This window comes from Lynx rufus, unplaced genomic scaffold (assembly GCF_022079265.1).
Source record: "Lynx rufus isolate CCGP_SWC_20201006 ecotype Redwood Valley unplaced genomic scaffold, mLynRuf1.p SCAF_15, whole genome shotgun sequence".
NCBI classification, from domain to species: Eukaryota; Metazoa; Chordata; class Mammalia; order Carnivora; family Felidae; genus Lynx; species Lynx rufus.
Window position 1 is genome coordinate 761,158 of NW_025814829.1, and position 15,208 is coordinate 776,365.

The 15,208-nt window shown below is 50.4% G+C and overlaps 1 protein-coding gene across 2 annotated transcripts in view; it reads left to right on the top strand.

Annotated features, from left to right (window-relative positions):
• The window catches only part of LOC124509910 (carboxyl-terminal PDZ ligand of neuronal nitric oxide synthase protein), a 286,360-nt gene that overhangs the window by 116,837 nt on the left and 154,315 nt on the right, over positions 1 to 15,208 (top strand). The gene's annotated exons all lie outside the window — the stretch shown is intronic.

The following is a 15,208-nucleotide window of genomic DNA, read 5'->3' on the forward strand; positions in this document are numbered from 1 at the left end:
AGGGGGTGGCTTTGTAAGAGGAAGCAGGAGCTGGTGGCGGACGCTGTTTGGTACTGGGGGTGGTGGCGGGGGTTCACCATGTGAGATCATAGTGAGCCCATTTTCCTTCTTCGCCTCGGTTTTTCCATCTGTGAATGGGGAGGAAACGTTACTGGCTGTTTTCCTTCCCTTTCTTGGTGCCACCTTATCCAGAAGTTGTGCTTCGGCGGGGGTGGGGGGTGGGGAGGACCTGCTGGCTGCCCAGGCAGGGGTAAAAGCCGGTGTGTGAGGTCACAGATCTGTGCACAGGTAGTTGCGTGTGGATCTTGGGTAGTTTTCACCCTTGAGGCCCAGAATTTGGCTTTCTAAACCTCCCCCTGACCTTCACTCAGGACCTGATGACACAGGAAGAATCCTGAAACCTTCCACTTTACCTCCCAAAAGCCTGTGCTTGGGGCAGGGCATTCTAGCTCCCTGGGGTGCAGGCCCATGAAAACTGGCTGAACGGAAGAAATCTGACCGAAGCGCCCATGCATTTCGTGAGTCCGTGGGGGCCTGGTCTTGGAGGCAGGGGACTACCTTCAGAGGGTTTAGGAGCTCAGGGCTTCTGCTACATCTCTCCTGGCACCCCTGCCCTGAGCTTTAGAAAGTTCTGGACTTGGTTCAGAGTGACCTCACCCCCGAGGAATTCTTTGGGGGTTGTGGGAGGACTTTTGGAAAACCAGGAGCTCTCTGGAGAGAGAGAGGAAGTGTGTATTGCTGTGGTGAGTTCCATCTTTGCCTCTGGAACCAGAACTGCTCTCTTCCCTCCTGTTGTGAGCTGGAGGGAAGTGGGAACTTAGGCTGCATTAATAGAGATGCTGTATCTAGAAGAAGGGAGGTGAGAATCCCATTCTCTGGGCATAAGTTATTAGGTCATACCTGGAGCATTGTGATGAATTCAGAACCCGTTTTGAAGAAATACGGGTACGTTGGAACGTGTTCAGAGGAGGGTTGAAGGGGCCACCCTGGTTTGTGGGGATGGCTGGGAAAATGGATTTGAACCTGGAGAGGGCAAAACTCAGGTTGTGGCAGGCTCTTAAATATCTGAAAGGCTGTCGGTCCTTACATTGGAATCACAGAAATCTTGGATGGAGGCTTTAAGAAATGTTTAATAGGAAGAAGAATGACTTTCATTTGGAACAGGAGAGGAGTAGTTTTAGTGTTTTTTTTCCCCCGCTTGTCCATCAAAATGATGTATTCATTGTGCAGCATTTGAAGAGGAGGGAATAAAAAAAAAAAAATCCACGAGATGTCTGTAATACCCCTTATTCAGAAGCGGCCACATTAGCATTTGGCCCATTGTCTTCTATTTTTGTGCATTTTACCTTTCTTGACAAAGTTAAAATCATAGTGCATACGCAATTTCGAATCTTAATTTCTAAGTAAGGTTACAGGGAACCTTACTTTAATGGTTTAAATACTTTAATTTAATACTTTAATGGTTAACCTTACGTTAATGGTTTGTGGTCTGCATACTCTTTTCATGGTTTCATAATATTCTATCCCAAAGATAAAACATGATTTTATCTAACATTTCTTCCAGTGAGGGCCGTAATTGATTTCCTGCTTTGTGCTTTTACAACAAACGTCATTAAGTATAAATCTTTGCATGTGTTTTGGATTATTACTTGGGTTAAGGTCCTAGAAATGACTTCGCCAGGTCAAAGCGAAGGGACGGTTTTAAACTATCGATGCGTACTGCTATGTGGTTTTACAGAAATGTTTTACCACTTACACTTGGTATCAGTTTAAGAAGCTTGTCCCCAAATAGCCAGAAAACTTAAGCCCAACTGCCTTGAATAGAAAAGGAATGTATTGCCTTATATAACCGGGGAAAAGAAAGATGTAGGGCAGGGCTTAGCTTCAGCTGGGCCTGAACAGAGGGGCTCAACTTGGGTCTCTAGGACTTGGCTCCCCCCCTTCCCCATCACAGAGGCTTTGTTGACTACCAAAGACCCCTGTTGGGGGTGGCCAAGGGGTGTGTGTGACTGGGTGGCCATAGTTGAGGGGTAAGTGTCCTCACCACTGACACAGACCGCCCGAGCACAGAGAGGCTGTCACAGGAAGCTGCTTCTTTCTTTGGTCCCGTTTCATCTGGTTTTTGCGGACATGAAAACATTTTCCCGAGAAATGGTTGATTAGACGGAGCAGGTAAGTGTGGAGCCATCAAGGGATTGTCCATTGGTTCATCCCTCTGTTTCTGTGCTTGTCCGTCTGTCTCTTTGTTGACCCAGGTTAGGGAGTGGAGCGAGCCTCGGGTTAGGAGGAAAGGTTGTGGATTTCCCTCTGGGTTCCAGCACTGTCCCCCTAATGCACTGTGCCCTGAGGGCAATGACCAAAGCATAGCTGTGATGGGGCGCGTCCTCAAAAGCATTTACTTTTTCAAAGGCGACAAATTTTAAAAGGCAACATTATGATGAAAAGGCATTAGAGGAAGTAGCAATGGAAGCCAGGCTTGGGAGCCACCAGGGAAGATAATCAAAGAGTCCCTTCATTTTTCCCCCCTGATTTTCAGACTCCACCCCCAGGCCGCTCACCATGACTTCAGAACCTGGCTTTGTATCTGCTTTCTGCATATTTCCTCGTTACTTCAAGGGGGCTAATTGCAGTTCTGTGCTCTCAGGGGCTCACCGGGGAGCATCTGAAATGAAAAGGCGCACAACGGCACCACACGGATGCAAGATGATGTTGTAAGTGCTGAGCACCTAGAACATCAAAGCTAGTTCACCTCACTTCCAAGAGGAGTCATTCGATCCCACCCAAGGGGCCCCAGAGGAATTGGCCTTTTTTCCCCTCTTTGGTAGAGAAGCCCAGAAGGAAGGTTGGCAGGAGATTCAAGAGCCGCTGAGGGTCCGTACGTAAAGGTCAGGACTTCCAGAAAAGTATACAGTAAATGTGGGCTTGCCACTCTCGCCAACCCTGCTCTTGGGATGATACAGACTCTTTTGTCATAGCCGGAAAGGGCACGCAAGAATGATGGGACTCCCGCCGGCCCCTCCACCTTCTTTCAGCTACACCGTGCTGTCCCTTGCGTTCAGACCTGCCATGCATGGTGCACTTGTCCTTACTCCCCACCCCAGAGCTATCAGTCATCGTTCAGGTTTCAGATTACCGGTCACATCCTTCGATTTTTGTCCATTGTTTGTTTGGGAGACTGAAGGGCTAGTCGCCGATGATGGGGAGACTAAAACTTATGGCTCATGCATTTGCTTCCTCTCGGGTATGAAAAAACCCAGGTCCCACGAGTGGCTGGCAGGTGTTGGAATGGTGTGCTCACCCTGAGCACAGTTCACAGTGGGAGCCGGGAGGAAGGTGCCCCGTGTCCTCCTGTCCCGTTGGCACTCTCCTGTGCATGCCTGCTGTGGGCATGTTCGGGGTTAGTGCGTCTTGCTCTCTGGTGTGGAGTCCCAGCTTGCGATCGGTGCAGCTGCCCTCGGCTGCTGTTGAAGTGATTTCCAGAAGGGAGTGGAATGGAAGAATGTAGATGTCAAGCTGCAGCTTTCCTTAATTCTTAGAAACGATCACGAATCTGAATCACTCAGTCGTTGCTGTCATTTTCTGGGGAGTCTATGTGTGCACGTGTGGCTGTGGGTGGTCGCGTGGGATGTGAATGGGTGGTGATTTGTTTACAGGGTAGGACCCGGGAACGTTGAGAAGCAGCTACTAAAATTTACCCAAGATTTTTGCAGAAGTGGATGGGAAGATAACTGGGCCCCGTGCACAGCCGAGCATTCATGAGGCTGAATGACACGTGGCATCGAAGGGTTTTGTAATACTTTACGTGGCATGAATGTATTGCCAGAAATCCCAGTGCTCATCAGTTTGTCCTGGAGATGAAACAGAACTGACGCCTAACTTCTTTCTTTTTTCTTTTTCTTTTTTAAGTTTATTTATTTTGAGAGAGAGAGTGAGCAGGGGAGAGGGGCAGACAGAGAGAGAGAGAGAGAGAGAGAGAGAGAGAGAGAGAGAGAGAATCCCAAGCAGGCTCCATGCTTGGTGTCGAGCCCAACGTGGGGCTCGAACTCACAAACCATGAGATCATGACCCGAGCTGAAACCAAGAGTTGGACGCTTACTGACAGAGCCACCCAGGCGCCCCAAGATGGTGCCCAACTTCTTAAAGGATGAGAATGTGACCAGAAGCCCTGTGAACCCCAGACAAGAAGCTGGTTCCTGGTGGTTGTGTATACATTTATTGAGCAAAACATTTGTTGATTATTGTGTTGGGCCTGCTCGTGCCCGCACACGCGTTACCTCATTTCTTCTCGCAATTCCAGGATCGGTTTGAGTTCTATTTTAGGAGTTTTTAAGAAGTAGCTTTGGATTTGTTTCAGAAGGCGTGGATGTTTATCTAATGGGGAGCGGTGTGGACTTGTACTGGCTGATGGTAGGACAAAGCATTAAGAGCGAGCTTGGTTCTTTCTCTACCTGCCATGCCTTTTTTTTTTTTCCCCCTTCTGGCAGAGAGTAACTGTGAAGTGAATGGAGAAAGCAGAACTTGTTAAGCAGGATGCTTCTTGGAAATGGGACTCAAAGTTGTAGGGTTTTCCTTGCGTCTCTCTAAACACGACGCTCGTATTGCCACACTCGCATTTCCATTTCTGCGTTCCGTCCAGAACAACATAAACAGCTTCTCTGGGGAGTCTTCTGGTGTCATCGCTGGTGGAGCTTTTTATTAAGGAAGGCTGTGGAGATGGGCGGAAGGCGTGATCGGCACTGAATTGCGGGTTTGGGACTGGCAGTCGCCTTGCCGTAGGTAGGTCAGTGCCGTGCTAATCGCTAGTTCTGCTGTGAGCCACCCTGCAAAATTCCCAACTCTGCAGACGACCTCGTTCTGCGAGCGAGCGGTGCTCTGGGAGCCTGTTGGTGGTTCTTCATTTTTCTTGCTCAGAGGTCTCCTCAAACTATTTCCTAAAGGTTTGTTTCTCCCCCCACTTTCAGAGGATTGTTTCTGATGCATGTGACCCGTATTTGCTTCCCTAAGATGCTGACCAGGAGTGTGTGTGTATCAGGGATCCTACCTCTTTGTCTTTCGGTCCACTTTTTCTCAGCTGAGAAAGTGAAGACCCCTTTCTTGTCATTTCTTTCTTTTTAAATTTTATTTTGTTTTTTAAGAGAGAGCAGGGGGACCGAGGGGCAGAGGAAGAGAGAGAGAATCTGAAGCAGACTCCACACGCAGCATGGAGCCCACTTGGGGGCTCGGTCCCATGACCCTGGGATGATGATCTGAGCCGAAATCAAGAGTTGGATGCTCGACCGATGGAGCCAACCAGGCGCCCCGTGAAAACCACTTTCTCAGCAACCTGGGGATCCTCTATTTACATTTGGAAAGGGAAAACAGTGGCATACAGCCTTTCAGGGAATGTTACATAAGTAACTGGAAAGCTCAGAGAAACGGGGGTGGGGTGGGGGGGGAGCAATGTGGAGCCACGTCTTTGGATTAGAATCAAGGGCTCTTTAATTCAGGGAGCTCCGGAAAAGGAAGTGGACTGAGGCATTTTAAACCTATTTCCATTAAAATTGTTTTTTCCTTATTTTTCTGAGTCCCTAGTGGGTTGATCAGATTTGTTGGAGCATGGTGTTTTAGTCTGCTTGGGCTGCAGATGAATTCACTGCAACAGAAAACCACAGACAACAGAAATTTATTTTCTTAGCGTTCTGGAGGCTCAAGGTCCAGGTGCCGTAAGGGTTGGTTTCTGGCGAGGCCTCTTTTCCTGGCTCATGCGCGGCCTCCTCCTTGCTCTGTCCTCACCTGGTCTTTCTTCTGTGCATACACACAGTTGGTGTCCCTTCCTCTTCTGAGGACGCCAGCCCTACGGGGTCAGGCTCCACCCTTTGACTTCATTTAACCTGAAGGCCTTGAAGCCTTGTCTTCAAATACAGTTTGGAGGTTAGGGCTTCAACGTATGACTTTGGTCGGGGGGTGGGGGGTGGCCCTTCAATCCTTAACAGATAGGAAGATCTTACAATTTAAGGGTCAGCACACTAGTCTCATCTACCTGTTTCTGTAAAGTTTATTGGAACACAGCCACACCCATTCATGCATAAATTGTCTGTGGCGGCTTTTGCACTATTAAGAGGAGAGTTGAGTGGTTACGATAGCCTGTGCTCCAAAATCCTAAGATATTTGCCGCCTGGCCTTGTACAGGAAAAGTTTGCCAACCCCAGAATTGGGTGAGCCTTGTTGTAAGAAGAGAAGGGATTATCAGGTTTTGCATCCGTGATTTCTTCTCGTTGGCATACAAGCGGGCGTTGTTTGTTGTTTACAGAGTACATAGGACAGGAAAGGAGGACGAAAATTGCCCCATGGCCAAGGAGGTCCTGCCACGTGGTTTGTACACACCAGGGTTTGCTGGAAAAGGTAGCTGGGCTGGGACCTTGCTGTGTGACCACGGGAAAGCCACTGTACGTCTCTGAGCCTTGATCTCTTCCGCTGTGGAATGGAACATAAGGGGGCCTGTCTCCTAACCTGCTTGCTTGGATCCAGTGAACTGAAGCCACAAGAGCATCCTATAACTGGTAGGAAGACTGTATAAACAGGAGGGATTAACCAATACCTATTTGTGCTGCAGCAGCTGCTGTAGATACGTGCCTTGTAAAACTACCCTATTATTTAGAGACTGAGAAATATTTGGATGGTGGTAACGTGCCGCTCCGGGAAAAGCAGTCGCCAGTAGGATTTTTATCACATAATTAGAGGCTCTGTTAAACGTGCTGGTGACAAGCTGCCCTACCCTGCTGCCTGTGTGAACACGGACGAGGGACCTCGAGCCTTTTCCCTGAGGATGTCCTGGAACCGCGTTGCTGCTTCATTCCCTTCCACGGGGCTGGCTCTGGCCAGCAGAAACTCTGGGAAGAGCTAGGCATAGTGCCAGTGACACAGGCCTCAGGGACCCCTGTAAAATCACCAGCCACCCACCGGACGCCTCTGCTGTGCACACTGGCTGCCGGTCAGCCCCGTTGTGTACGTGCACCGATGTGGGGGGGCCAGCCGGAAAGCTGGGGAACAGTAGACCAGGGAGGACTCTAGGTTAGGAGGAGAGACCAGGGCCATTCAGGGCGTTTCTTTACCCACCCGTCGATTGATTTATCTGTGCGTTCCATCGCCTGGTTTCCTCCTTCTAAGGACGGCAGCCCTGTGCACTCTCCAGGGTTGTGGGGAGGAGTGAAGGAGATTCCGCAGACGGCGTTAAGCAGGCTGTCTGGCATGGAGCAGGTGGCCATTAGATGGTAGTCCCTATTTTTTTTTTTTTTATGTTTGTTTATTTTGAGAGAGAGTGTGTGAGCAGGGGAGGGGGAAAGAGAGAGGGAGAGAGTCCCAAGCAGGCTCTGAGCTGTCAGCCCAGAGCCCGACGCGGGGCTCGAGCTCCTGAACCGTGAGATCATGACCTGAGCCGAGATCAAGAGTTGGACGCGTAGCCGACGGAGCTACCCAGGAGCCCCAGTGGTTCATGTTTTTGTGGTCATTTCATAGTTATAGCCTATCCATCAAGTCCACATGCTGTTCCAGGCACTGGCGAAGACACACAGGTTCCCGGCTTCTGTAGCTGGTGATTATGCGGCCGGTGGGCTTTGCGTGGGTCCACCAGGCACGCCTTTCTCACAGCGAGGCCGGTGAGGCTGATGCTGTCCCTTAAGTCAGCCCGTTCACCTGCCGGAACGCCCTCAGCCTGCCCACCCCAGACTCCCCTCTCCTCCAAGACCAAGCTGGGGACCCATCTTCTTCCTGAGTAATGTTGGCTTTCGGGTGTCTTCCTTTTAGCAGAATCCCGAAGCATTTACACACCCAGTGTAACTTTGGGTTGCCTCACACCTTGCATTGTATAGTTGTTTTACGTAGCCTTCGGAAAAGAGACGTGTCTTACTTCCAATTCACGATATGCCTGTAACCTGACACAGGCATGTGCTCAATAAATACTGAATTGGATGAATTCTTAAAGCAGTGTTTTTAAAACATTTATTTATTATTGAAAGACAGAGACAGAGTGTGAACAGGGGAGGGGCAGAGAGAGAGGGAGACACTGAATCCGAAGCAGGCTCCAGGCTCTGAGCCGTGAGCACAGAGGCCGATGCGGGGCTCGAACTCACGAACCGTGAGATCATGACCTGAGCCAAAGTTGGACACTTAACCGACTGAGCCACCCAGGCGTCCCTGAATTGGATGAATTCTGGTGAGCGTCTACTTCAGGGTTTCTTAACCTCATCACTACTGTCATTTTGGACCAGATAAATCTTTGTCGGGGGGCGGGGAGGGGGGATCTTGTGCCCTATAGGATGTTAGCAGCATTCCTGACCTCTGTCCGCTTCATGTCAGTAGCGCCCTCCAGTTGTGACGACCCAGAATGTCTCCAGACACTGAAACATGTCCCCTGAAGGGCAGAATCACTCCTAGCTGAGAACCCCTGATTTACTGTGTTCTAGACGTGCCATGTATCTCGTCTCCTCAGTTAGGTTATAAATACCTTGGGGGAGAATTTTCATTATCTCCACAATGCCTGTATACAGACGATAGAGTAAATGTTTAATAAGCGTTCGTTTTGATAGGCTCAGCTCATTTTCCCGGTTTGTACCTCCTCCAGCTGGGGCCGGGGAGAACCGAAAGTCTGAGGCCGTATTCATCATCGTCAGTCAGCGTGTATTAGATAAATACTTCCAATTTCCTGGTTTTTATTTTGCTTTCCTTGCTGACTCTTGGGTCCGGAGTGCCTTACGTTCAGAATGCCAGCACTGGGAGGGAGTGGACGGGTAGCACGTCCCTAGTTCAGATTTACGTTGGAGAAACTGATTAATAGACTAGGCTTATGGGTAAAGTTTTTCCTCTTCTGGATTCTCACTCACGGCATCACACCTCTGCGGGGACTGTGTGTTGGCCATTTTTATACGAGCTGGTCCTAAATTTGCTGGGGAGTAGTTTCCAGAAAGGTTTGCCGTGCCCTTCCCAGTGTGGGCGCCAGTATGGGGCCCAAGTGTCCCAGGGCTCAGTTTTACCTGTAAGGTTGGACCAGGATGACCAAAGGCCGAAGGTCTAGGCCTGTATGTTGGGAGCAGCGCTGGACTGAATGTGTGTGCGTGTGCACAGCAGTAGTGAGAGTGGCCCACGGTGTTGTTGGGAAAGTGAGGAAGGAGCGTACCCCAGGAGAACTCAGTACAAGGAGACCCAGAACTGAGGAGAGCTCACATTACCACCCAGTGGCCGTGAGGACTGAGTGGGGAAGTTTCTCTTCTCCAGGCCCGGGCTCGCCCTTGAAGCAAGAAGAAGGATTTAAAGGATCTTTTCCGTCCCTCCCGCCTCTGACCACCACGCGACTTCTCCTTTACCCTGAAGTCTACTTCTTTCGTGCTCCTGGAAGAGAAATGGATGAGGCAGGCTTGGGCCAGGGCCTTCCCAACACTTAGTGGAGACTAGGCTCTTGCTGGCCGTCTGTCTTCAGCTTCTGGACAGACCGTCAGGAAGCTGAGAGCAGAACCAGGTGTGGTAGGAAGGCAGATTTGGCCCGGGAGAACTTTCTAGCTGCCAGGGTTGTTGGAATGTGAAATAGCCCGCAGAGGGAAAGCGCTCTAGGCACTGGCGGTGTTCTCTTGGCGAGGCTGATCCTGGCTCGGCAGAAACTGAGCTATCAGATCAGTGGCCCGACTGGGTGACTCCAAGTCCTTTCTCACCCTGTGCATTAAATAAAATTTTTTTAGAGGCATCTGGGTGGCTCAGTGAGTTAAGCGTTCGACTTCGGCTCAGGCCGTGATCTTGCTGTTTGTGAGTTCGAGCCCCGCGTAGGACTCCGTGCTGACAGCTCAGAGCCAGGAGTCTGCTTCGGATTCTGTCTCTCTCTCTCCTCTCTCTCTCTCTCTCTCAAAAATAAATAAACATTAAAAAGATATTTTTATATTGTTAATTTTTCTTTATGTCTTGAGATCCTTGAGAAGAGAACGGGAAGGGGGACGGACAGAGCTGCCGTCTAAAGACAAGTTTCTTGGGGTGGGTGGGATGGGTGTTCAAGCGAGGACACTGATGGGCAGAGAGCATCGCTGTTGTTACATTTCTTCAGAAACTTCTGGGTGGGAAGCGGGCTGCCACGGGGGAGCCTGGAGAGGCCGTGGTAAATCTGAGATTTTACTGGCCGTGGGGTCCTGACTTGACCTTCTTGGGCCAGTGACCGGCCGCAGCGCTGCGCCCAGCTCTGCCCAGCTCTGTCCCTGGGAGCCGTCCTGCCCTACTGAGGGGCAAGCAAAAGCCACGTGGTTTCCCCTGCTGCTTTCTGTCGGTCTCCGCGCAGCTCTGACTCCGCCGTTCAGGGAGTTGGCTGTGACCGAGGACCACAATTAATCCACCTTCTCTGGAAACTGTTTGCTTCAGGCCCTTGACTGTCCCATCACTGGCCTCTCTGAGACCGCCTTTCTCTGTGACGTCCTTGCTTTCCACGACAGCATTTTTTTTTTTATTTAAAAAATTTTTTTTTCAACGTTTTTTATTTATTTCTGGGACAGAGAGAGACAGAGCATGAACGGGGGAGGGGCAGAGAGAGAGGGAGGGGCAGAGAGAGAGGGAGACACAGAATCGAAACAGGCTCCAGGCTCTGAGCCATCAGCCCAGAGCCCGACGCGGGGCTCGAACTCCCGGACCGCGAGATCGTGACCTGGCTGAAGTCGGACGCTTAACCGACTGCGCCACCCAGGCGCCCCTCCACGACAGCATTTTTGTCAGGCTCCAGGCAGCGCCCGCTCCACTCTGTCGCTGACCAGACGTCTTTATGCCACTTGTCACCACCTCGAGGCGCTCGTCACCCATACTACTCTCTGCTTCTACGTATTCGATTTTTTAAGATTCTACATATAAGTGAGGTCATGCGGGTTTTTTCTTTGCGTGTTTGGCTGATAGCACTTAGCACGATGTCCTTCGGCTTCATCCACATTGTTGAAAATAGAGTCTCCTTCTTTAAAGCTGAACGGTAGTTTGCGATGTGTTTATACACACCATCATTTCTTTATCCCTTCGTTTGCCGAAACCTCGGTGGTTTCCACGTACTGTCTGTTGTGAATGATGGTGCATGAGGTGGGGGGCACAGATACCTCTCCGAGGGACTGACTTCATTTCCTTTGGGTGTACGCCCAGAAGTGGGATTGCCGGATCATGTGGTAGTTCCATTTTTAATTTTTTAAGGAACCTCTGGACTGTTTTTCCGGTGTGGCTGCACCAGTTTACATTCCCACCAGGAGTGCGCAAGGATTCCCTATTCTCCACATCCTCACCGACACTTTTGTTGGGAAGAGTCCTCCAACAGGTGTGAAAGGATATCTCTTTCTGTTTCGAAGTTTATTTGGTGCCTAGTGATGTTGAGCACCCTCTCGCGTACCTGTTGGCCGTTGGTACGTCATTTTTGGAGAAATGTCTGTTCAGGCCTGTTGCTTATTTTCTAATTGGGTTATTTGTCTTGTTGCTGTTGAGTTGTCGGGAGCTCCTTACACATTTTGGACATTCACCCCTTAGCAGATACATGGTTTGCAGTTATTTTCTCCCAACCCGTAGGGTGCCTTTTCATTTGCGGACGGTTTCCTTTGCTGTGCCAAAGCTTTTTAATTTGTTGTAGTTCTACTTGTTTGGGCTCTTGTTACCTAGCTTTTGGTGTCCTAGCCAGAAACTCATTGCCAAGGCCAATGTCAAAGATTCTTGCCCCTCCTGTTTTCTTCTAGGAGTTTTGCGGTTTGGGGTCTTAAGTCTTCCTTCTCTTTTCTGTTGATTTTTATGGTTAAGAGAAGGGTCCAATTTTGTTTTATTTTTTTCTGCAGGTGGATATCCAGTTTTCCTTAAACCATTTATTGAAGAAACCACCCTTTCCCCATTGTATATTCTTGGTGCCCTTTGTTGAAGGTTAGCTGACCGTATACGTATGCATGGTTTATTTCTGGGCTCTCGGTTGGCTTCCGTCGGTCTGTGTTTGTCTCTCTACGCCTGTACCGTACTGTTTGGGTTACGGTGACTTTGTGATCGCGTTCTGAATCAGGTAGGGTGATGCCTCCAGCTTTGTTCTCCCTTCTCAAGATTGCTTTGACTCTTTGGGGTCTTTGGGGTTTCATATGAATTTTAGAATTAATTTTTGCTGTGTTTGTGAATGTCTAGTTTCCGAACTCTCTCAGGCAGGGCGGTGGATCCCGCTGACCAGGGCACGTGTATGTCGCATTACCAGCTACCAGATGAGCCCGGAGGCTGTCCCTTGGAAGTCTGTGCCTTGACTACGTTGAGCTCAGATGGCAAGCTGCTGATTGTTGCCCAGCGAAACCATCCCTGACTTTGCTGAACAGTATCGGGGGGGAGTGTGGAGTTGTATCGAGGTTGGGGGGGTGTCGAGGGCCCCTGGAGTCAGGGGTGGGGATCAGGGCGGGGCTGGCTGCCTACTTCCCCAACTGTGAGGAACCTAGGTGCAGTTAGGCAGTGACCTGAAAACCCTGGCATGTATGTTTCCTTAGGAGGGACGTGAACTTGTGATCGTGGCCCCTTATGCCTTGTTGTGTACATATTTAGATACCCTGGCAACTCTCCTCTTCAGCACTAGCTGTAATAACCTACCGCATTTCCTGTCTCAGGGCCTTTCCTTATCTACTAATTAGCTCCTTTGTCTTGCCCCTTTAATCTAGCAGTAGTTGCACAGGGAGCTGCCTGCCTAGGAATTTCTGCATTAAGCGAGGAGGCTCTCCCACTGATCCTGTGCAGGCATTTTTGCTGACAGGCTGATCTGGCCGGAGCTGTCAAATCCAAGAGACGGGAGACCTTTCACCTTCACCTCGGTCACGTGCTGTGGGGAGAGAGGGATGGGCCCGTCCCCTACTCCCTGCCCTGACTGTTGAAGTTAGCTGACGTTCAGTTGCCCAATCTGCAGTCATACTCCACTAATTGGATTGTTTTTAAATTCTCCTCTGGATGAATTACGAGCTTTCTCGACTTTCGCCAGGCTGCCTGGAGTCAGTCCCAGCCCGGGCAGGTGCCCTGCCAACTTCCCTGGCATGTGCCTGTGCCAGCGCACTTTACTATCGACCCCGAGCTCTCCCGTGGAAACACCGAGCCCGGAGCCCTGGAGAAGGTGCGGCCGCTCCTGTCGTTCTGAAAGGCCGCCTTTGTCCTGCGGAATGCCTGTCGCAATGAAGCCTGATAAACAGCCAGCTCGTTTCTCCCGTAAATCGACATGAGAGAACCTTGCCCGCTAGGAGCAACTTTACTTGCCTCTTCTCGTCTCCTTTATTCAAGCCTATTTAATGAATAACTGTTGAAGACCCCAAATCTTGCACTGTGGTGCCAGGCATTGGAAACTGGGGGTGTCGAAATTTGGGGCCCTTGTTCTCTAGGACCGTAGGCTTCTGGCTGGACACAGAACGCGTGCTTCGGAAACCATGAAAGAGTCCAGTGAAACCTTGGATTGAGAGTAACTTGTTCTGCGAGGGTTCTGCAAGACGAGCAAACGTGTCTAGTAAATTTTAACTTGATAAACCAGCAGTGTCTTGCGATGCGAGTAGTACCTGACCCCGAAGGTCACATGATCACAACTGACTCGATGGTTCTTGAAATTCGCTCGGATATAGGAGTGCTTTGGATGACAAGCATGTTTCCGGAACAAATCATGCAAGGTTTTACTGTATATAAAATGGAATTCAAGGACACGCCACACGCGTGAGTGGCCTTCTCTGGCGACCTCGTGAGACCAGAGCTTTCTCTCGCCATGGGGTCCAGAGGCCAGCTTCCATTTCAGTTCCCTTAATGGTTTTTTTGTTCATTCAGGAAACACCCGTTTGGTGCTTCCTTCCTGCCAGCTGGGCTAGGCGCTTGCGACGAGGAGGTGAGCCTAAGACACGGCCCTCAGTTCGCTCACAGTCTAGTTGGAGAGAAGAATAAAGAGGGAGGTGAGCCCGCACGGCCGAAACGCTGTCCCCCATGGTAAGGGTAGGCCGCCATGCGAAGGAGCGGCTGGATTTTTACTTTGCAATTTGTCTCCCGATCAAAAGCAACCCTCAGTGTTTCTCTCCTCCTACCCCCAGTCAGATGGCTGATGAACCTCTTCTGCCGTCCCGTCCATCTTGCTGACTTTTTGAAACGTCCTTTTCCTCGTCAGCCACCTCCCACCACGTGGGAGCTCCGTGTGTGCGCTCAAACGTGTTCACGAGTTCTGTTCCTCTGCTTCTCTTGCCCTTTCTAGTTGCTTGGAGTTACTCGGTCACCATTACGATCTTTGAATCTTAAAATTAGTTTGCAAATCACTCCCCGCCACCCCCTCCAGGGCCATATCAGCGAGTGGAGCATCAAAACCAGAACAAGTTGGGGCGCCTGGCGGGCTCAGTCGGTAGAGCATGCGACGCTTGATCTCAGGGTCATGAGTTCAAGCTCCACGTTGGGTGTGGAGGCTACTTAAAGAAACCATCATAAAATTAAAAAAAAATACAAAGACAGAGCAACTTCAGTATAAAAAACAAAACAAAACATTCCTCTGGTTCTGCCCCTAGCACTACAGTAAGACTTTTTTTTTTTTTTAATTGATTTATTTGTTTTGAGAAGGAGAACATGCAAAGGCGAAGGAACAGAGGGAGAGAGAATCCCAGGCGGGTTCTGCACTGTCCGCACGGAGCCCGACGACGTGCTCACGAACTGTGAGATCGTGACCTGAGCCGAAATCAAGAGTTGGACATTTCACCGACTGAGGCACCCGGGTGTCCCCTCTACAGTGAGACTTTTATGCTGCTTTGCCCTGAAGCTTATCCGGGTGTTTCTGAGCACCCCTGGGAGGTCTCATGGGTCCTATATCCTCTTTCCTCCCGTGGCCTTTACGTCCTCGTGACTGTTCTGGACATGCTCCCTGACATGTCCCAGGAAGTGCCCCTCTAGGGCCCTACGACCAGAGTCGGGCCACTCAGCACCTGCTGAGGGCCGCTGCAGTCCTGCCCCCGTGCTGCGTGAAGCTGCCTGGCCGGGCCACACTGGTCATGCACCGGCACCTGCTGGGGCAGCTGCACTGCTGTGCCCTCCTCCGGCGTGCCGAGACCTTTACCTGCAGCTTGGACAGCCCTGGGCGGTGTTTTTCTGTTACTCTGTGAAGTCGTGCTGTTTGTGGTCTTTTCCTAAGATGCAAACATGAATCCGTGGCTGCCAGGCCACAGGACACGGTGTTCTGCTTAGAATTGCCCTGCACCCTGGCCTGAGCCCTGCCGCTGGC